This window comes from Lampris incognitus, chromosome 3 (genome assembly GCF_029633865.1).
Source record: "Lampris incognitus isolate fLamInc1 chromosome 3, fLamInc1.hap2, whole genome shotgun sequence".
NCBI classification, from domain to species: Eukaryota; Metazoa; Chordata; class Actinopteri; order Lampriformes; family Lampridae; genus Lampris; species Lampris incognitus.
Window position 1 is genome coordinate 22,777,462 of NC_079213.1, and position 23,086 is coordinate 22,800,547.

The window sequence follows — 23,086 nt, forward strand, 5'->3', positions numbered from 1 at the left end:
GAAAGATATTCTGTCTGACTGTGATTTTTATATAAAGAGTAACACTTTCTTGGTAACATGTATTGTGTGGTATGAGGTTTCCTTGATCGTTACCTTCTTTAATTTACTGAACTCCTCCACTATACTCTCTTCCAACCTGGACACGCCTCAAGTTTTCTTAGCAAAATGGCCAGGAGCTTTGTCGCTATGTTGCTATTCATAGCTCACCATAGCTCGACTACACAATGGTTGTGGAGTATCAGGGGATCCTGTAAAGCCCAAATTGAAGTTTACTGCATTTTGTCTCACCACCTGTGGTCGCTACAGGTTCAGGCTCCTGCTAATGTCGAAGTCCCTCCATGTTGATATCTCATATCAACGCTTGTGGAGGTGATAAGTAGCTATATAGTTTATTATCAGACTCAGCAAAGTTCCTGGCAAATACAATTTGCATGATTGTTGAGAATGAGCAGCAAGGAGACTTTGAAGCAGTGCTGGTAAAAATGTGGAGCCCATTATCAGGCATTGTTTCCAGTGGTATATCTTTAAGCCCTTAGGACAGTCACTGGCAACGATAGATGGAAGCACTTTTGAAGAATGTGCTACGTGTGTTTCTTCAAACTGAGATTTGTGTAAGGAAATACAAAAAGATTACATGCATTTCCCAATTAGTACTTGAAGAGTTGGCTGCAGACACACACTGGGTGGCAGTATTGAAATCAGTGCCATATGGTCTAGCTAGCAGTTAGGATTCCTGGTTTTCACCCAGGCGGCCCGGGTTCAATTCCCGGTATGGGAATTTAACTCAGTTCCTGTAGGCCAATGATACTGTAATAGGTAGGTTTAAAATCTGATGTTTCACCTGTCACATGGGTAATCTCCATGGCTTTTACACACAGCTTGAGTTTAAAATAAAGCTTGTTTGAATGTCTTTGTCCACCATGTCTAACGACCCTCATGTTGAAACACGGCTAATGAAGATTCTTAATGGTGGTTCTGTGCATGCCCGCTTTTTTGGAAATAATTATCTCCTATTCGTCAAAGGCTCATACAGAGCTCCAAAACTCTATTGTACGCTCAGGGCTGGTCTTGGCAAATTTGGAAAAATGAGTCAGAAAACCTCAGCTTGGAGTCTGCGGTGGTGTAGCGGTCTAAGCATTGGATTTGTGTTGATGCAGTTGCCCACTGGGGACTGGGGTTCACGCCCCGGTCTCGTCAGATCCGACTATGGCCGGACTCGATGAAGCAGCAATAATTGGCAACGCTGTCTTCGGGAGGGGGGCGGAGTCGGCTTGTGTTCGTCACGTGAATGCGTCTGTGTGTGTCGGAAAAAACAGTGGTTCGGCCTGGAGTTGCCTTGTCACGAAAGTGGGGAGGCGTCTCCTTCGAGACTGCTGGCCAGAGAGATGCAGTTGGCGAACGCATGCAGTACGAGGGTGGGTGTTTGAACTAAAAATAGGGATCGATTGGCCACTAAATTGGGAGAAAAAAGGGAAAAATCAGAAATAAATTTATTTTAAAAAAAAAGAAAACCTCAGCTTGTTGCGGATGATATGCTGGCACTTGGTAACCTGGCTTCTATCAACTATTCTCTTCATTCATGAAGTGTCGAGCAGAAAAGGGGTAAGTAAGTCATGATTAGCCAATATCTGGAGGGTAAACACAATTTTTCCTTGTGTGCAGTTATGACTATGTGCAAAGATTGCCAAATCACTCACCCGCCATGATCGTATAGAGGTTAGTACTCTGTGTTGTGGCCGCAGCAACCCCGGTTCGAATACGGGTCACGGCAGTGGATGTCGCCAACTTTCGGTTCGGCAAGCACGTGTATTTCTATGTCATCTTGGAGGCACATTTATTATAAAACGCATAAGAACAATTTTCCCTGTGTATTAAATAGGCTATTGTGCCGCTGCAACTGACAGGTTGATATAACATCAAGTTACCAACGAGCTACCACATAACTAAAAGTATATTGTCCCAGGCAGGGTGTGTGCGTAATATGAAGATATTGAATTGAACAGATGTAACCACATACTGTGGGCTAGTGGCGTAATGGATAATGCGAGAGAGAAAAAAGGAAAATACCCCTGACAATGCATCAGAAGGTTCTAGGTTCAACTCCTCGCTAGCTTGTTTTAGATGGTAGAAATCGTGTCTAATTTCCATCTCTGACTGATGACTCCCCATAACATCAGTTAACCTGCAGTTGAGTCGTGGAGGCAATAAATATGTAATTGTGTTATGCATCTGGCAAATGTTTTTCGTAGAGAATTTCACCGAAGGTTAAAGTACCCCACCAGACATTATTTAACATGGTTTTCCCACATAAAAAGTAAGAATAATGAAAAACTCTCAAAAGGGACTGGAAGCTCAGCTACACTTTATCCCTCATTGAGAAATTCAGGATCTATGAATTTGCAAATATCACAGGCCTCGCGCCCCGTCCACTATCGCTGCTTGCGCTAGGTTGACCGGTGAAACAGCAGTGCGCATCAAGATGGTTGATGTTAGAGCAAGCTTTGGGGAGATTCAGCCATACATGTTTGAGCCTCAGTCAGATCCAGACTCAGACTCTGTTGTGCACCAATATTGGCGAGTAGCAGATGTATCAAAATGGTAAGTGAAGTTAGCATCTTTCATTTGTTTATGTTGTTTGTTAGCTTTTAACAGGCAGTGACTGACGCAGCAGTGGGTGTGAAACATAAAATTAAATCTGGTATGGTGTTACAGTGTGTTCAGCCCCCGAGGTTGTCCAACCGTTGGGGTCATCCCAGGTTGTCCTCTGTGTGGACTTTGCATGTTCTCCCCATGTCAGCGTGGGTTTCCTCTGGGTGCTCCGCTTTCCTCCCACAGTCCAAAGACATGCAGGTCAGGTGAATCGGCCGTACTAAATTGTCCCTAGGTGTGAATGTGTGTGTGTCGGCTCTGTGATCGACTGGCAGCCTGTCCAGGGTGTCTCCCCGCCTGCCGTTCAATTACAGCTGGGATAGGCTCCAGCATCCCGGTGACCCTGAGAGCAGGATAAGCGGTTTGGATAATACTTGGATGGATGGATGGATGTTAGTGTGTTCAAATTGTCACATTATTATTATATAATTAATCCCAGAGGTCTAATCAAAGTTTGTAGAAAGACATCTTCCGTCTGACTGAGGTTTTTATATTACGCGTGATATCTGTTTATATTGATAGCCAACCATATTTGCCTGGGAACTGGGTCATTGGTAGGAGTCTAAAATTCAAAACCACCGGGGCGTCAGGGCGAGGTGGCCGTCACTGCACTTCAGCTTTAGAGAGAGAGAGACGTGTACTTTCTTGATAACATGTACTGTGCGGTATGGGGTTTCTGTGGCCTTCACATTCATTCATTTACCAAACTCCTCCACTATACTCTCTTCTAGCCTGGGAACGCCTCAAGTTTCCTTGGTGAAAGTCATGGTGCTTTGTCGCTATCTCACCATTCATAGCTCACCATATCATGACCACACTGTGGTTGTGCAGTATCGGGATCCTGTAAAGCCCAAACTAAAGTTTACTGCATTTTTTTCTCGCCACCTCTGGTCGCTACAGGTTCAGGCTCCTGCTAGTGTTGACAGTCCCTCCAGTTTGATATCTCAGTGCGTGTGGAGGGGATAAATAGCTACATCGTTTATTATCAGACTAAGCAAAGTTTCTGACATGTAGAACTTGCGTGATTGTTGAGAATATGAGCAACAAGGAGACTTTGAAGCGGTGATGGTAAAATATCGGGCGTTGTTTCCAAAGGTGTATCATTAAGCCCTTAGGACAGTCACTGGCAATGGTAGATGGAAGCACTATTGAAGCTACGTGTGTTTGCTACGTGTTTATTGAGACTGAGATGTGTGTAAGGAAATACAAAAATGTTTCATGCATTTCCCGATTAGTACTTGAAGTGTTGGCTGCACACACACTGGGTGGCAGTGTTGACATCAGTCCCATGTAGTCTAGTGGTTAGGATTCCTAGTTTTTCCCCAGGTTCAACTCCCGGTATGGCATGTAATTTAGTTCCTATAAGCTAATCATACTTCATCAGTGCAATAAGTAGATTTAAAATCTTATGTTTCAACTATCAAATGGATCAAATGGGTAGTGTCCTTGGCTCTTATAGACAGCTCACTTTTAATATAAAGCTTGTTTGAATATCTCATGCCATGTCCACTATGCCTAACGATCGTCACGTAGAAATACAAGGCTCATTCAGAGCTCCAAATCTCTATTGCACGCTCAGGGATGGTCTCGGCACACTTGGAAAATGGGTCAGAAAACCTCAGCTTGTTGCAGGTAATATGCAGGCACTTGGTCACCTGGCAATTATCAGCTATTGTCTTCATTCATGAAGTGTTGAGCAGAAATTTTAAATCAGTCATGATTAGCAAATATCTGGAGGGTAAGTACAATTTGTCTTGTGTGCAGTTATGAGTATGTGTAAAGATTACCAGGTCACTCACCCGCCGTGATCGTATAGTGGTCAGTACTCTGCGTTGTGGCCGCAGCAACCCCGGTTCGAATCCGGGTCACGGCAGTGGATGCTGCAAAGTTTCGGCTCGGCAAGAGCAGGTATTTCCGTGTCCTCTTGTGAGCAAATTTTTTGTAAAACACCGAAGTGCCATTTTTTTCTGTATACTAAAGGCTATTGTGCTGGTGCAAGTGACAGGTTGATGTAACATCAAGGTACTATTGAGGAACCACATACCAACTAAAAGTATATTGTCCCAGGCAGGATGTGTGTGTGTGTGTGTGTATAATATAAAGGAATGGAAATGAACTGATTTAACGACATAATTTTAGCTAGTGGTGTAATCTTTAATGCAATAAAAGAAAAGGAAATGGATAATGCACCTGACTCTGGGTCAGAAGAGTCTAGGTTCGACTCCTGGCTAGCTTGTTTTAGATGGTAGAAACCGTCCAAGTAGCCTCTCTGACCGATGACTCCCCATAACATCAGTTTACCTGCAGTTGAGTTGTGGGGGTGATAAATATGTAGTCGTGTTATGTGTCTGGCAAACGTTTTTGATAGAGAATTTCACCGATGCTTAAAGTTCCCCTCCAGACACGTTTTGAAGTTTGAAAATACTCTGAGATGACTAAGCTATTGTTTAAAATGGTTTTCTAACCGCTGCTTGCTCTAGGTCTGTGATGCTCAAAGTGTGGTCCGCGGACCGCGAGCGCCCCCAAGTGGTCCGTGGGAGGATTGCAAAAAAATCGTGTTTCTCAAATCACCATCTGCGTTCCAATGCAAAGTTACGAGTACAGCTGTTTTCTAAATGTTTTCCAAATTAAAAGTGAATCAAAATGTAGCCTAAATAAGCCTAAGAATTTTGTTCAATTTGTCTAATGCAAACCTGCGTTTTGAGTCATGTCTCTTCAGTTAGCCTGTGTTACCTAGGTTACCTAGTTAGCTTCCATTCCAATAACAGGATTTTCATATCAAAGACCTCCTGACTATTGTGAAAATTAAGTAGAATCTAACAAAGAGTGAAGTGAACCGTTCAAAATACAAACATCATGGATCGGTGGCTGAAGAGAAAATCCGGAGAAACGACGAACAATGTAAGCAACAAGGTGCAAAGACTTCCTTCTCACATTGAGCGCGTCAGTGTTAGTCCCATAGTGCTAACAGTTTGCAGCAGGAGCTAGCTAGCACAACACTCTGAAAAAGCCACTGCAAAAGTGAAACGTAAATACAGTAGCGATTACATTCAATTTGGATTTTTCTGGACTGGAGATGCTGAGGATCCAAAACCTCATTGTGTTGTGTGCTATGACATATTAGCTAATGAAGCAATGAAACCTGCCAAACTCAAGCGTCACTTCGAGTCAAAACACAAGGAATACACCTCGAAACCTGTGCAATTTTTGAGAGAAAACATGAAGAGCTTGAGCGACACACGAGAAAGGAAGCCACACAGTTTTTTATGCCGCAGGGGAAAACGCGAAAGCTACCGAAGCCTCATACAAGGTCTCCCTACTCATTGCGAAAGCTGGCAAACCTCACTCAATCGGCGAGACCTTGGTTGAGCCAGCTGCAAAGGTTATGGCCAACATAATGCTAGAGGAGAAAGGGAGTGAGGAACTTTACAAAGTACCTCTGTCCAATGATACAGTCAAGCGGCGAATAACATCCATGGCTGCCAATATCCAAGATCAGCTGGTGACACGTCTGCGTCAGAGTCTTTTTTTCTCTCTCCAACTGGACGAGTCCACGGACATCGGTAACGAGGCTATTCTCCTCTGCTTTGTGCGGTACATACATGCGGGTGCTGTTCACGATGATTTTCTTTTCTGTCAACCCCTACCAACCAACACCACAGGAGAGGCGATATTTGAGTCCCTAAATAACTTCATTGTGCAGAATAACATTGATTGGAAGAGGTGTGCTGGCGTGTGCACTGACGGTGCCACGGCGATGACAGCCAAACACAAGGGCCTGGTTACGCGTGTACGCGCTGTCGCTCCCTCTGCCGCATCGACGCACTGCTGTATCCACAGAGAGCAATTGGCAGTAAAAAAAATGCCTCCCTGTCTTAAACAGGTTTTGGACGAGGCCGTAAAAATTGTCAACTTAATTAAAAGCAAGGCACTGAACTCACATCTTTTTAAAGTTCTGTGTGAAGAAATAGGGAGTGAGCACACAACACTTCTTGTCCACACAGAAGTGCGCTGGCTATCGCGTGGCAAAGTTCTCACCCGCCTCTTTGAAATGCGCGATGAAGTCAAGCTGTTTTTGCATCAAACTGATTAACTTTATGGCAGAATGCATGACTTTCAATGGCTCGCAAAACTAGCCTTTCTTGCTGATGTGTTCAGCATGCTTAATAACCTGAATTTAGCACTGCAAGGAAAAGCGGTCACGGTTTTTACAGTGCAGGACAAAGTTAAAGCCACTCGCATCAAAATGGATCTGTGGTGCGCGCGTCTTGATCGCCAGGAGTTTGACTGTTTCCCAACTCTAGCCGATATTGTCCTCGAAGCTGAAGAGGTTCTGGATAGCAACACACTTGCAGCCTTCAAGGAACATTTGCAAGGCATTCACACGCAATTGGGAAGATACTTTCCAGAATTGGATGTGGACCTTGAATGGATCAGAAATCCATTTGGAGACCAACCTCACATTGAGCGCGTCAGTTCCAAACTATCAGCACGGAAGGTGGATAGTCTTGTGGACATTGCATCAGATGGAACACTGAGAATGGCGTTCAGAGAAAAATGCTTGACAGACTTCTGGGTTCTCGTCCAACCTGAACATCCTGAGCTGGCTGAGTCTGCTTTGCAAGTGTTAATGCCGTTTTCAATCACCTACAACTGTGAAGTTGGGTTCTCCACACTGGTTGGTTTGAAAACCAAGCAGAGGAACAAGATCGATGTAGCCCCCTGTATGAGACTGAAACTCTCTAGTGTGGAGCCAGACATTGAGTCAGTGATGCAAAAGCAACAGCATTCCTCCCATTAGTTGTTGACTGCTGCTACCTGTAAAGCTGTTATGCTTATTTGAAATGTGTAATTTCATAGCTTCACAAGAGCCAGTACAAAGATTTGATTCCTATTAAAACTAATTTTTGTTAAATTAACATTAATAGTTCACTCTTTTAATGATGAATTCACATTGAGTTCACCCTGACAGTGGTATTTCAAATAAATTCCCATGTTTTATTCATCACATCACAACCAAAGGCAATAGCTATGAACAAAATTAATATGAAACAGTAATTACACATACATCTCACACAAATCAAGGTCAAGGTATATGGTAGAAGCCTAGCCTAATTTTGCTAGTAGCCTATTTATTACATATTTTGTATTGTAATATTCTGCAGACATAATTTGTAATATAAAACATAATATGCTATTGTAAGCCTAATATAGACTGTTTTAAAAGGGGGTTTTTTTGGGCGGGGGAGGGGGGGGTGTTGGCCGGCTGGTTAGGTGGTCCACGGAAATTTGTTTTATGAGCAAGTGGTCCTTGGTGGGAAAAAGTTTGAGAACCCCTGCTCTAGGTTGACCGGGAAAACAGCGGTGCACATCAAGATGGTTAGCGTTAGAGTAAACTTCGGGAAGATTCAGCCAGCCATGTTTGAGCCTCAGTCAGACCCAGACTTGAGAGACATGGACTTTCTTGGTAACATATACTGTGCGGTATGAGGTTTCCTTGACCTTCACATTCTTTCATTTACTAAACTCCTCCATTATACTCTCCTCTAACCTGGAAATGCCTCAAGTATTCTTGGCAATACAGTCATGACCTTTGTCCCTATGTCGCTATTCACAGCTCACCAGCGATCCTGTAAAGCCCAAATTGAAGTTTACTGCATTTTGTCTCACCACCTATGGTCACTACAGGTTCAGGCTTCTGCTAGTGTCGAAAGTCCCTCCAGTTTTATATCTCAATGCTTCTGGAGGTGATTGCATCAGATGGTGGCAATCGGGGATTCCCTTGTGCATATTCTGTGTACTGCCCACACCCTCAAAAACTGCACAAAGTCAGCTGATCGCATGGTATAATACTGTGAGACATTTATCACTCTGTTGTCAAGTTTGTGAGCTTTTATGTAGAGAGGGCACAAAAAGAACAGAATAACTAAAGAAGATATGTGATGAGAACAGCATTGCCTTTGAAACTAGGAAAGTTTCACAACATCAGATGGTCTGTATGGAGGCCAGAGACTCTGTTGAAAATATGGAGGCTATTACCTGCCATTCAAACTCAGGTGGCTACAAGTGATGACAGTGACCTAAAACATATCTGCACAGAGCATTTTCGACTATTGGTGAATGCAAAGATGAGCTCATGGTAGCTGCTGGACAGCTGATACTATTGCTTGACAGTGAAGGCAAGTACATGAAAGGGACTGTTTCAAATGCTGATGCTAAAAGGGACAAGGCTGATGTATTGTGAGGTCTAATTCATGAGTTTGAAAGCAGATAGGAATCCCTTAAGACATGTGATCAATTTTTAATTTTGATCCTTCAACTTGGCCTCAAGAAATGCAAGACCTCCACAGTTTTGGCAACACGACACTTATTAACATCCTCCAGAAATATGAGGCCAGCTTGTCTGTTGGATGGATGGATGTGTTTAAAGCAAGCAGGAAAATGTTTGGCAGCCTCCTCTGTGTATGACTTGGTCAACACAGTGAAGATAAGTAATCCGGATAGTTACTCCAACATTCATAAAGTCCTTCTGTTGTCCCTTACACTGCCCTTGAGCAGTGCTGTGTGTGAGAGGGGATTTTCGTATCTCAATATAATAAAAAGCAAGTACAGACCCCGTCTGTCAGACTCTCACCTCTCATCCCTGATGCACATCCACTTGTCTAAGATGACAACAGAGACTTTTGACCCGAAGCCAGCTGTTGACTTATGGATGCAAACAGCTAATCGAAGACTCAACCAGGGAGAAAGAAGTAGGCTTACATCTTCATCTGCCATGTTTGAAAGAGAGGAAGACGGTGGGGAGAGCAGTCAGGAGGGTAGTGATGAGCTTGTATGATAACCATGCCATGTCCAAGCAACATCTCCAGGTGCTCCCTTGAGAACCAGACCAAAAAAGTTATGTGCACCCCTGCCCATAGGCCAATGATACTTCATCAATGGAATATGTAGATTTAAAATCCGACATTCCACCTGTCAAGTATGCAGTGTCCTTGGCTTGTATTTACAGCTCAATTTTAAAATAAAGTTTGTTTGGATATCTCTGTCCATTTTTTCTCATTTAAAAGAGTTCTCGCTAGTTCAGCTTCTCTGACAATCGTTTTGCTGATACTTGTGATGTCATTAGACGTTCATTTACATACAGCCAATCAGATCAAAATATGAAACCCCTCCCACCCTTACCTCCAATTCTTGTTTGCACTTGTCGATCAGCTCATGAATATTAATGAGCACTGTACCACTCCCTCACAGTTTTTGAGACAGCTGAGAACAGTTATGGATAAACCACAATATTAGTAATCTAATTGTTGTTGAATGTTTCATTTTGCTGTGCTCAAGGTGTTTAGACATGAAAAATAAGAAATGATACCTGATTTTTGTCCGTCTTTAAGACATTTTAAAATGTCAGGATTTTCTTTGTGTCAGGGAGAGTCAGATGAGTGTCAGATGATTGCATTACACTGAGCCAGGGTGGCATCCCTGAGACTTACCCATCAGCTATTCATGCCTCCCAGCACATTACCTTCCACATAACTCTTGACTTGACTTTTCCGCCCAGGTAAATGTGAGCAGGGTCTTGGCTGACAGATTTTCCAAGTCTGTCACATATTGTTACATTTTTATTTGTGAACCAGGTTCCTCAGCAGCCTTTTCATCTCTTGGCATTAATAAAGACAGCTTTTTTTTCCCTCTCACTGCTTGGTGGGAACTCTTTCCGGCCCATTCAAAGGGAGTCAAAAATACAGTCGCTCTCGTTATCTCCCTTCCTTTTCCTTTAGTGTCATGAGGGGGGATGAGCAAAGAGCTCCCAGCCTGTATTCCTGCATCTGTCCTCCTGTCTTACTTGTCTATTTATGATCTGACTGGCTGCCTGCCTCAGTTTCTATTGACACGTGTGTGTGTGTGTGTGTGTGTGTGTGTGTGTGTGTGTGTGTGTGTGTGTGTGTGTGTGTGTGTGCGTGTGTGTGTTAGGGATGTGCAAAAGTAATTTTTTCCAGTGTTGAGTAGCTGGTGGGTAAGCCAAATATTTGACTTTTTTTTTTTTTAGTTTTATATTTTTAGGAGCCGGCACAGTGGCGCAGTGGTTAGTGTGGTCACCTCACAGCAAGAAGGTCCTGGGTTTAAGCCCCAGGGTAGTCCTCTGTGTGCAGTCTGCGTGGGTTTCTTCCGGGGGCTCTGGTTTCCTCCCACAGTCCAAAGACATGCAAGTCAGGTGAATCGGCCATAATAAATTGTCCCTAGGTATGAATGTTTGTGTGTGTGTGTGCCCCCTGTGATGGCCTGGCGGCCTGTCCCCCTGCCTGCTGCAATAGGCTCCAGCATCCCCGCGACCCTAAGAGCAGGATAAGTGCTTCAGATAATGGATGGATGGATAGTTTTAGGAAAGGCCCTGTTACAAAATAAGCTATACAAGTACACCAAAGAAATGATTTAAAGGTACAGGGTGGAATTTTTTAAAGATATTTCCATTTTCTACTCACCACTAATGTTGCAGATTGATACATTTTATTTTTTGGGCTTCTCTTTACTGTACTTTATACTGGACGCAGACCAGCTCATCTAAACTGGAGACAGTTGGATGGTGCTCACCGAGTTCAAAAAGAGTTCCACAATTCACCTAAAGCCAATATAATGCTACAGCATGGAGAATTTGTTTTTTCTAAATGATAAAAAGTATGGAACGTGGTGATTCCGTATGTGGCAGGCGTGTCGGAACAGTTGAGATGCGTATTTTCCAAACACCACGTCTCAGTTCCTTTAAAACCCTATTACACGCTGTGCCAGAAATTGGTCCACCCAAAGGATCGGGTCCCCCGGTACAAACAGAACAATGTAGTGTGCACTGTTAAGTGCCAGGAGGATTGCAGGAATTGTACATCATGGAAACTAAATACCCCGTGACCCTGAAAGCAGGATAAGCGGTTTAGAAAATGGCTGGATGGATGGAAACTAAACAGATGCTAGCCAAGAGGATGGCACAACACAAGAGCTAACATGTCAGGTCAGGACTCTGCAGTCTACGCAAGCCAGTGGCCACTCTTTTCAAGGATGAGGGTGTCCACGTCCTTGATAGGGAGGAACACTGGTTTGATCAGGGAGTCTAAGAGGCCATCTATGTGAAGAGGGAACGACCATGCCTGAACCAAGGGGGTGGGGGGTGGGGGGTTAAGAGTACATCTGTCACCATCTTACAATGCTGTGATTGCAACGATTCGCCAATCCTCTGTAATACTACACATGGCCATTGTAACGCTAGTTAATGGTCACGGCAATTTGCATATGAAACTGATCGCTGGTTTTGGTCCGTTATGCCACTGTATTGTTTATAAGGGTGGGGATACCTGTAGTCCTTTGAGACTGATGAAGTCACTTAGATGAGTGATGAAACATTTCTCCTACTAAAGTTTGTGTCCAGATGAACCGATTCACCTCTCTGGCATTAGAAGTTAGTGTTGAACCTAGTCAAACAGTCCATTGTTCAGACCATCTGATGTGACCCGTGTGGTTGGTTGTGTGTGCGCGTGCGTGCATGTGTATAGGCTCTGCCGTCTTGCATAGATGTGCATGAGTCTGCATATATGTGTGTGTGAGCAAAAGCGAGTGCACATTTGTATGTACAAGACTAAATGAGTGTTCTTATTTTTCGCATTCATATAAGCACTTGTTGATGTCTATGTATGTGTGTGTCGTGGTTATATGAGTGCATCTTGTGTCTCTGCTGTGTCAGGCCCAGTATTTGTGTCAATGTCTGTCTGTCTGTATGCATTTGCCAGCAGTGATCTGGATTAATAAACTGAAGAGAGATCAATGTAGGAAGCTAAATGGGGTAGAAAATAGGACACTAAGTAAACTGGAACATTTTTCAGTTTTGCCATGACAGTCGACACTCTGTCCGCCAGCTTTTCCCCTGCTAAATTATCTGGCTCGCTTGTATTTGCTATGCATGATTTGGCAGTGATTTACATATTGAGTACCTTCCCATGATGGGAACTCGATCACCTGCAGTGTTTGATGGCATCTCAACTGGGCATTTCAACAAGTTGAATAGTGGGGGCGAGTTCGGACTGGTTGAATAGAGAGTCGGTTTTGAGGGCCGTGGGGGTTTCCGCCGCAGGCTCAGCTTCTCTTTCTTCGTCTCGCTCTGGGATCCAAAGATTTGACTTCACTTTATTAGCCGCAGAATTCTTAACAGGCAGGGCCGAGATTTATTTAAGCAGCAGCATCTGGCTTCGTCTTTCCCCGAGTCAATGATAAAATCAGAGGTGATGGATCATTTGATGCTCAGCTTTCAATTGACCCCAAGGGACTGAGTAGAGTTGAGCCTGGTGCAGTTTACTAAAGCAGTGATGTTGTCATGGGCAAAAGGGAAAATAAAAGACAGAGAGAGAGAGTCTTCAGACACCCTACAGTATCCATGAACACAATACATTTGCATGTTAAGGTGTCTCGCTAGTGTACTTAACGCAGTGCCACTTTGTGAGTGAGCAGGTTTACGTTGGGCATCTTGTTCAAGGACACTTTGAAAACAGGCACCGGGAAGATGTTTTAAGTAGGGGGGCTGCCAACTAAAATGAAAAGTATTACGGTGAGCCAGCGTGGAAGAATGAGTCAAAAGGCAGAGATCTCTTTTTAATTGCAACTCCTGTGCCCTCATACGCCGCACGACCCCAGGAGTGTTCTTTTATTCACACCGGCCAGAACGGACAATAACGTAACGAGTGGCGACATCAGTCCATCACGGTCCTACAGTCAGTTAGTCAGTAAATGGTCTCCTATTTAGTCTTGAGTCGAACCCCCAAAACAACAACAACACAACATCAAAACACAATTTTAAGTCTAACAGTTCCATCAGCCATTGCGCTCCCACAGCGCAGAACCGCCAACAGTCACTTTACTCACTTTATTATTAAAAATGTAGATTCCACGCAGCCCTAGCCCACTGTTTAAAATAAAGGTATGTTTAATTTTTTGCATGTGTACGTTAGGAAAAGTTAGGCATACTGTTGGATCTAAGATGTTAGAGCCACCTGCCACTACTAGAGGGAGCTGCAGCCCCCCACGCCAATGTTTGAAAGGGCACATGGTTTTGGCTGAATGCTGGTAAAATGCAGGCAATGAACCAACAACTTTTGCTTCTTTTTTTTACATTCATTTCATCTTTTGTTAGTTCATGTATTTGGTTATTTCTCAAAAAAGCCAATGCACACTAATCAACACAAAAGTTAAAATGTGTTTAAATTCTAATTAAAAACACAACATGGAGGAAACCAAGTTTATATGCCGACAGACGGAGTAATGCCAGATCCATATACTCACACAAGCACACATGTATGTCAGGACCCAGGTGACATTGAGGCAGTTATATTGCATGTTAGCAGACAAGCCGGATGAGTGGCAAGGAAAAAAATATTGAGAACAGCAAAAAAACAAAAAAAAAAAGAAAAAGTAATCAGAATAATTTCAAGAGCATAAGACACTTTAGTTCCCAATTTTCTGAACAGATACAAAAGGAATCATTGGGTGATGACACTTTCTAGCGCCAGCTAATGAGCTCAGTTAGCCCCGTGTGTGTCTGTCCGTCCTTGCGCGGGGTGGAGCAGCCTGTACTACTCTAAGTGTCCACCGGATGGCAATAAGCAGTACTATCGTGACCCCTGACCAAGAGAACTATACAAACAGAAAGAATGCTTTCTCCAAAAAAAATTCAGGTGATTTCATGACTTGGTCTGGCCAAGGAGGCCAGGGGTTGTATTTCCTGTGTAGCTCAATGGTCAGGGCATGGCAACCCGTCTGGGGTTAAAAGTACGAAACCTTCGAGGCTGCCCATGCAGAAAATTTTGGCATTCGGGAGTCATTCTGGATAAAAGCACTGATAAAATTGTGTGTCTGCGTAAAAAAACGCTTCTTATTTTGCACTCCAGGGGGCATTAAAAAAAATACCAAGTTTGATTAAAAAGATTTCAGTGAGTAATTGCCCAAAGTCAGATGCAGACTCTTCTCTGGCTGTCTTTGTAGAAAATGGGAGCTATCACTGCAGCAGCTATTGGATTTTCTACCATCATTAGTTGGTGGGGTGTGTCTGTTTGTTTGAATGTTTTTGTGTTAACTTGTACCTGTGTTTATGTGAGAAAGGAGAGAGACTGTGGTACCAACTTTAGTTAGGCCTTTTACTGTACAATCACTGGAGGCCTGTCACCCTCACGTGTACTGTATCATTCCTTCCACGTGGCGCACACGTGCATGCATACAAACACCCACACGAGCATTTACACAGGTAGCTAAAAACGTATGTTTTTTTTTGTCTTTGTCTCTGTCTCTCTCTCACAGGAAAGCATCATGCAGTCCGTGTGCATGCTCAATCTCCCAATTACATGAGGAATACAAATATTATCAATTTAGTGTCATTCATATATTTCTTTGTCTCCATTTAACTATTACTGTTTCCATTGTGTAAGTCCATACCCGCTTCATAAATCACAGCATATTTCTGCACCACAGCCAGTTTACAGCAGCTGAACATCACACAGGAATGTTATTGCCTCCCAGTGAACCAAATTACCCATTCAATTTCAGTTAGCGTCTACCAGTTTGAAAAGAAACAGCCCAGTTCTGAGCCTTTCGCCCACACCCTCACCTTGACAAGCAGGGAAATAAAGCTTGCTCTTATTTCCTCTTGATTTTATCGGCAATGCTGGAGTTTTGTGGTGCCAAGATTGGCGGATCAGTCTTTTCTCATTCATATTTGTCGTCCATGCTTGAGAGGCTCGGGGAATTATTTTAGCACTGCAGGAAAAAAAAAAGTAATTACAGATTTTGTGTCTACTGCTGCTACAATGGCTATGGAATTCCAATTGCCTGCCGGAGCAGCCACGGTGGCAGGAATGGGATGGATTGGTTTCTTTTTGTTGCCACTGTAATAGTGCACCTGCGTTTATACTATATTTGTGTGTGTGTGTGTATTTTCCAACATACACACAGCAAAGTGATCTGGAAACTGTAAATCAGGAACGTACAAGAGCATAAGTCAAAATAAGCACAGCAAGTGTATACATCATGTATAGATGCACATGTAAACACCTACACAAAAACACACTGACACACACGTTTGCCAAAGATCACTTTATTTTCAGAGCATAATGTGGAGGCCTCAGCTGGAGACATTTGTCTTGAGTTTTGGAATTAAGAATCCTGCTCGCTTTGCCTGCCAGCTTGTTTAAGCTTACTGCATTCATACACAACACAACAAAAATAGCCATCAAAGTGTGCACACGTTCAGGTACAGACACATATGCATATGTCTGCATGCATGAACATCCATCATCCAAACTGCCTATCCCTACTGAGGGTCGCAGGGATGCTGGAGCCTATCCCAGCAGTCACTGGGCAGCAGGCGGGGAGACACCCTGGACAGGTCGCCAGTCCAGCATGTGTGAACATGCACTCGCTAATGAGATGGAGACTTGGGCACCAATACAAAACTGCAGAAGCAGAGAGAGAGAGAGAATGATACAGTTGGAGGGCAGAGGGAAAGAGGAAGGAAACGGAGGAAGAAGGCAGAGAGGTCTTGGGGGAGGGGGGGCAATAAAGTAACAGTGGATCCAGGAGACACAGAATTAGGTTTATAAATGTTGCTGAGCAGAAGGCAATCACTACTAATTCAGGAATGAAAAATGACTTGGTCATTGCTAACATGACTTGACCGATGATAGGTCAGACTGTGTGTGTGCGTGCGTCTATTCTTCTAATCTTGGGAGAGAGCATGAAACAGAAGCAGATGAGGAACACAGCAAAGACAAGTTGTCCTCATAAGAGCAGAGGTTCCCTTAGGTCTAAGTAGTTTCACGTCAAATTAAATACATGATCTCACACACAGCCAGATGAAGACATTGACAGGGAGGAAGATACAGACATACTAACTCATATACAGTCCTGTGTAGATCTGTCTGTGGAGCACCTAGTGTTATAGCAGAGTGTGCCTTGAACATGACACTATTACTGCTGGTGTAAGGGGTTAATTCAAATACATGCGCATGAACGCACACACATATAAACACAAAGATACAGAGAGGCACGGTTATACAAAAAGCACACACAAGCAGATGTACGACAAAGACGCGTGCACATATAGGCGCACAAAACATTCACACAAATTTGTGTACATGCTCATCATATGCATGTACAAACACAAACACAGAGAGAAACATGCACACAGACTAGACACATACAGATCATGCCATCCCCAGACTGGTGCCTATGCGACAGATTATCCGAGGGGAATCTTGGCGAAAAAGCAGACAGTTGTGTCGTTATGCATGAGACTAATTACCTACATTATCAGACTAAGTAGCAGCAGAGACCCAGAACGCATCTTAACGCGTTCATTTTATCCAACATGGCAGGCAGATTAAGCGCCGCTCTTTGAGGCACAGAGCAGGGCTGTCAGCAAAGCTATCAACAGTTTGCTAGGGAGGCAGATAACATTGTTGACTGCTTGCTGAAAGGAGAATCAAATGGAGGTTTGAAGATTTTTAAGTTTTTACAAAAGAGAATTGATGTGAATGAAAGGCAATTAAATGTAAATACTTTGATGTAAGATCAGAGAACACACTGCTGGATGGTATTCTAATAGGGGCTACGCATAACTGTATAATTGACTAAAAGAGAAATAAGTGAATGAAGGGCCTGAATTCAAAACTCTCTGCATCTTTGTATTTTGTGTGTGTGTCCAAGTTCACTACCAAAAAATAGCCTCACTCTGCAATATCCCTCAGCAAGCGTTTCACACCCAAATATTCTTACCTTCAAAAAGGTTCCTATACCTCCGGCTTGGCTGGGCGTCGATGCACTAGCGCCTCCTCTGGTCGGTCGGAGTGCCTGTCCGGAGGGGGGGGGGGGGCTGGGGGGAATAGCGTGATCCTCCCACGCGCTACAACCCCCTGGCGAAACTCCTCACTGTCAGGCGAAAAGAAGTGGCTGGCAACTCCACATGTATCGGCCGAGACATGTGGTAGTCTGCAGCCCTCCCCGGATCGGCAGAGGGGGTGGAGCAGCAACTGGGGCAGCTCGGAAGAGTGGGGTAATTAGCCAGATACAGTTGGGGAGAAAAAAATGTAAAGACAAAAAAAGAAGTAGTCCTTGATGTGCATTGCTACAATGCATTATTAATACAGAAGATTACAGATTACAAAATATACTATTAAACACAGTACATATTTTTGCATAATCAAAAATGCACACCATAATTTTAAAAGGTAACTTGAAGATTGGATATAAAACGGATAAATAAATGTAAAAATCAACAATATCTGCAGAAACACACAATGAAGGATATACTTCTCCTGTAGAGGGATACACTGATATTTATGCCAACCAGGAAGAAGTGTGTGGGTGTTTGCAGCTCTTTAACCACCAAGTTTTGGTTGAAAGGAATGACAGCAAAAATAATTCCAGCACCCCTCCTGTTGAGTCTGATAACATCATTCTCTCTCACCATCATCTATTCATCCGCTATAATCTGTGATCCCCGGATGGTGGTGCACTCACTATAGTGTGTGGTGCATATTCACTGACCTTGTGCGCTGCTGAGATACGGCAGGTCCAACTGTGTGTGGCAGCTTCTCCAGTTACTGGATGTAAAGGCCAGAGGCTGTTTGGAGTCAGCGTGCTGATATGGTTCACGGCCCCGCGGTGAACCGACCCCCCACCCATCAGAGAAAATGAGTGAGGGCTTCGGTTTCAGCAGCACACACAGACACACATTAGGTATGCACACTCATGTACGTGTGTATATATCAAAGTGTGTGTGTAAATACATAAATTTGAACAAGAAAGTGAAGATGCGTGCACTTGCACAATACAAAGCGCACACACACGTCTTTAAATGTGTGAACAGAAAGACTGCTTTAAAACGAGAACTAATATGTGTAAATGCACAACACACACACAGATTCACACTGACAGTACTACCAACGGCGTCTCTGTTCATCCTCTCTCTCAGTCTCTCACCCACTTTCTCAAAGACCCCATTTACACCTAGTATTAAAATGCGATTTGTATGCGGACACATTATCCGGAGAGGGTAAAACACATGTTAATGCAAGGTTAAGATGCGTCGTGATCAGAATGTGATTGGCTCTGCCTGACCACATCTGGAGGGAGGTAGTCCAGCTGTTGATTTAGGTAGGTGTAAATACAACGTGCTGGCATCCATACCTATGCAGTGTCAATGTCCTATGTCACTCACTACTCTGTTCGCTCATCCACCGAGACCGGTTCACTGTCGCCACAAATGCAATTGCAGCAAACAGTGCCAGTCTTCTTTTCTGTTTGATCCCAACACAGAAACGTCGAAAATTACCCCTTCCTCGACAGAGAAAAAGTAGACATGAAGGGAAGTTGTTAACTTTGGGGTCGGGAGCAGGGCCACTCCTCTAATCAGCTGGCAGGCCTTTACTATACCTAGTCACCCATCCAGCATCGTTTGTCTCTGTTCTCTTGACCCCCACCCTCAACCTCCCTCTCTTATATTCACCCTCCTACCTAATCCCTCACCCTACATCCCCTCTTCCCTCCTTTTCTTCTCTCCTCTTTTTAGGCACTATCTGGGGTCCATAGTCGGCTCGGTAAAACCATCACCTGAGACGGAGCCCCCACCCTGAGTCTCCTTCTTCCCAGCCATCATATGTCAAGATGTCCCAGACCGGCCTAATCAGACAACCTGCACATCCATACTTCCTCTCTTCGTTAAACCTGTAAGCTCACATTGTTGTGGCATGGTCCATGCTAGTGAAACAGGCGATACAGCATCTCTGGTGATCTTACCATGTTGACACGTAGCCCACAGCAGATTTGCCACCACCTCAAATTACTCACGTGCAGGTTTTGCTCTGGAAGACAGAGATCTGATCTCAGTGAGGAAAAAGAAAGCATTAAAAATACCAGGTGTAAAAGCAAAGGCAAGATTGGATCATTTACTACCCGGATAACATGTCCAGACACAGATTGCATTTTAATACCAGGTGTGAATTTACATATGTATAAGTACCGGCACATAAACACTTTCTTTCATCTCCTGCTCTTTGATTCGCTCTCTCTTAAGGAGTTTACACATGTGATGTTTTTTTGTGCGATTAATTCACACATCAGTATTGTACACGAGGACGAGGACGTGGCCGCCTCAGGATGAAGTACAGTGCATCCGGAAAGTATTCACACCCCTTCACTTTCCCCCACACTTTGTTATGTTACAGCCTTATTCCAAAATGGATTCAATTCCTTTTTTTTCTCATCAATCTACACACAATACCCCATAGTGACAAAGTGAAAAATATTTTGCAGAAATTTTTGCAAATTTATTAAAAATAAAAAACTGAAATATTGCATGTACATAAGTATTCACACCCTTTGCTATGACACTCAAAATTGAGCTCAGGTTCATCCTGTTTCCACTGATCATCCTTGAGATGTTTCTACATCTTGATTGGAGTCCACCTGTAGTAAATTCAATTGATTGGACATGATTTGGAAATGCACATACCTGTCTATATTAGGTCCCACTGTTGACAGTGCATGTCAGAGCAGAAACCAAGCCATGAAGTCAAGGAATTGTTTGTGGACCTCCAAGACAGGGTTGTATCAAGGCACAGATCTGGGGAAGGGTACAAAAAAATTTCAGTAACACTTTAGTATGGGGAACGCCTTATTCTGCATGGCCTTATTATACAACCAGTAAGCCATTAACTATGAGTTTTCCCTCTATAACCTCAGAATTATTGCTTATTAGTAGTACCATCTCAATATGCTTTACTTAGTATGGACTTTATAAGGTGGTAGTACCACAAGAAGAGTTATTCTCCCTTACTAACACTTAATGAATATGGTCTGTTCTTACATAACAAAACACAAAACTACAAGTGTTAATAGTGTTAAATTACTGTAAATTAAGTTTTTGTTACTTAGAATATGTTCCCCATACTAAAGTGACATCTTGATCATTACTAATTCACTAGTAATTAAGTTTTTTTATGTTCCCCATACTAAAGTGTTACCAAAATTTCTACAGCTTTGAAGGTCCCGCAGGGCACAGTGATCTCCATCATTCGTAAATGGAAGAAGTTTGGATCCACCAGGACTCTACCTAGAGCTGGCTGCCCAGCCAAACTGAGCAATCGGGGGAGAAGGGCCTTGGTCAGGGAGGTGACCAAGAACCCGATGGTCACTCTGACAGAGCTCCAGCGTTCCTCTGTGGAGATGGGAGAACCTTCCAGAAGGACAACCATCTCTGCAGCATTCCACCAATCAGGCTTTTATGGTAGAGTGGCCAGACGGAAGCCTCTGCTCAGTAAAAGGCACATGACAGCCCACTTGGAGTTTGCCAGAAAGCACCTCAAGGACTCTCAGACCATGAGAAACAAGATTCTCTGGTCTAATGAAACCAAGATTGAACTCTTTGGCCTGAATGCCAAACATCACATCTGGAGGGAACCAGGCACCTCTCATCACGTTGCTAATACCATCCCTACAGTGAAGCATGGTGGTGGCAGCATCATGCTGTGGGGATGTTTTTCAGCGGCAGGAACTGGGAGACTAGTCAGGATCGAAGGAAAGATAAATGGAGCAAAGTACAGAGAGATCCTTGATGTAAACCTGCTCCAGAGCGCTCAGGACTTCAGACTGGGGCAAAGGTTTACCTTTCAACACGACAATGACCCTAAGCACACAGCCAAGACAACGAAGGAGTGGCTTCGAGACAAGTCTGTGAATGTCCTTGAGTGGCCCAGCCAGAGCCCAGACTTGAACCCCATTGAACATCTCTGGAAAGACCTGAAAATAGCTGTGCAGTGACGCTCCCCATCTAACTTGACAGAGCTTGAGAGGATCTGCAGACAAGAATGGGAGAAATACCCCAAATATAGGTGTGCCAAGCTTGTAACTTCATACCCAAGAAGACTTGAGGCTGTAATCGCTGCCAAGGGTGCCTCAACCAAGTACTGAGTAAAGGGTGTGAATACTTATGTACATGCAATATTTCAGTTTTTTATTTTTAATAAATTTGCAAAAATTTATACGAAATCTTTTTCATTTTGTCATTATGGGGTATTGTATGTAGATTGATGAGAAAAAAAAGGAATCTAATCCATTTTGGAATAAGGCTGTAACATAACAAAATGTGGGGAAAGTGAAGGGGTGTGAATACTTTCCGGCTGTGGCAGTTCCCCGACAGCCCCGTTTTCGCTACAGTATATTTTTTCAAACTATTGTTTTTGTCACGAGTTCTTTCACAGTGAACGCGTATATTACATGGCAAAAAAGGGACAATTTTTTTTTTCGGAACGAGGTCAATTATCTTAGCTTTCTCACTGCAACTACAGGCATCAGCCAATCATGTTGTGCAGAACAGACGTCATGCGTCACAATGCCTCAGACATGGTGATTGATTGTGTTTCTCATCACCCTGTATTATATGAACAAAGACACAAAATTATAAAGACAATGAGCTCAAAGACAATGTGTACAGGAGCATCACCGAACAACTAGGCCATCAGTATGTGAGCAGCTTATCTAGTTTACTTCTGGATGTAATAGAGTTGGTAGCAAGGCAACAGTGTCATTGCAGGTTTGGCAAGCTAACGTCATATTATTCAAATATGGGGGCACTCTAGCTTTTTACCTGGGCACTGCACATAGACTACCTAAAGTAATGTAAGACTGGAGCAATTTGCAAATGTAGCAAATTCGTATCACTGCTGGTACGAATAGTTTTGATGCGAAATATTCGCAGGTGCGTATTTCGCATTTTCGTGTCGTTTATTCATCACGTCCCTGGTGTGTAAAGGTCTCATCTCTCTCAAACACACAGGATCAGACCACTATTTCTGTTATGTTTTAGCCCATTTACTACAAATGGTGTATATTTTACATTTCTACCGGCCATTTGTGAAACCATGCTGTACATTTTTATGTTTATCTGAATGCGTTTTTCCTCCCCTCCAGGCTGCGGATGGTTTCAAAAATGACCTGCTTAGATGTGAAACCTACTTAAGAAGGGTAAATTTATCCCAGTGAACGTTTTGTTGACGTCAATTTTATGTCAACGTTACACTGCTGTTGCAGGGCAAGCGTCAAGGTGGTGCATTTCAATGTGTTTGATATGTGAGAGCCGGCTGTCAAACACTAACCTTTTCAATGCAAGGAGCTACCAGAGCCATATAACCCTTTTCACAACGTCCATATTTAATTATCATTTATATTCCAGGGCTCCAGATGGTGACTAAAATGGTCATCAGTGTAACTAACTTTTTAATTTTGCAACTTTTTTTTTTTTTTGCCAGTCGCCACCATTACCCACAAGCAAAAAAGAAATGGCCATCTGTTTTGTTTGTGTACTGAATTCTCATAACCTCTTGCGCCTGCGTCTACCTGACCTATTGCGTGAACT

At 43.4% G+C, this 23,086-nt stretch overlaps 1 non-coding gene across 1 annotated transcript; it reads left to right on the forward strand.

Moving 5' to 3' along the window:
* Window positions 1-4,450: 4,450 nt before the first annotated feature.
* On the forward strand, window positions 4,451-4,522 carry trnah-gug (transfer RNA histidin (anticodon GUG)). The gene has a single exon. It is a non-coding gene; the product is annotated as a tRNA-His (tRNA).
* Window positions 4,523-23,086: the final 18,564 nt, after the last annotated feature.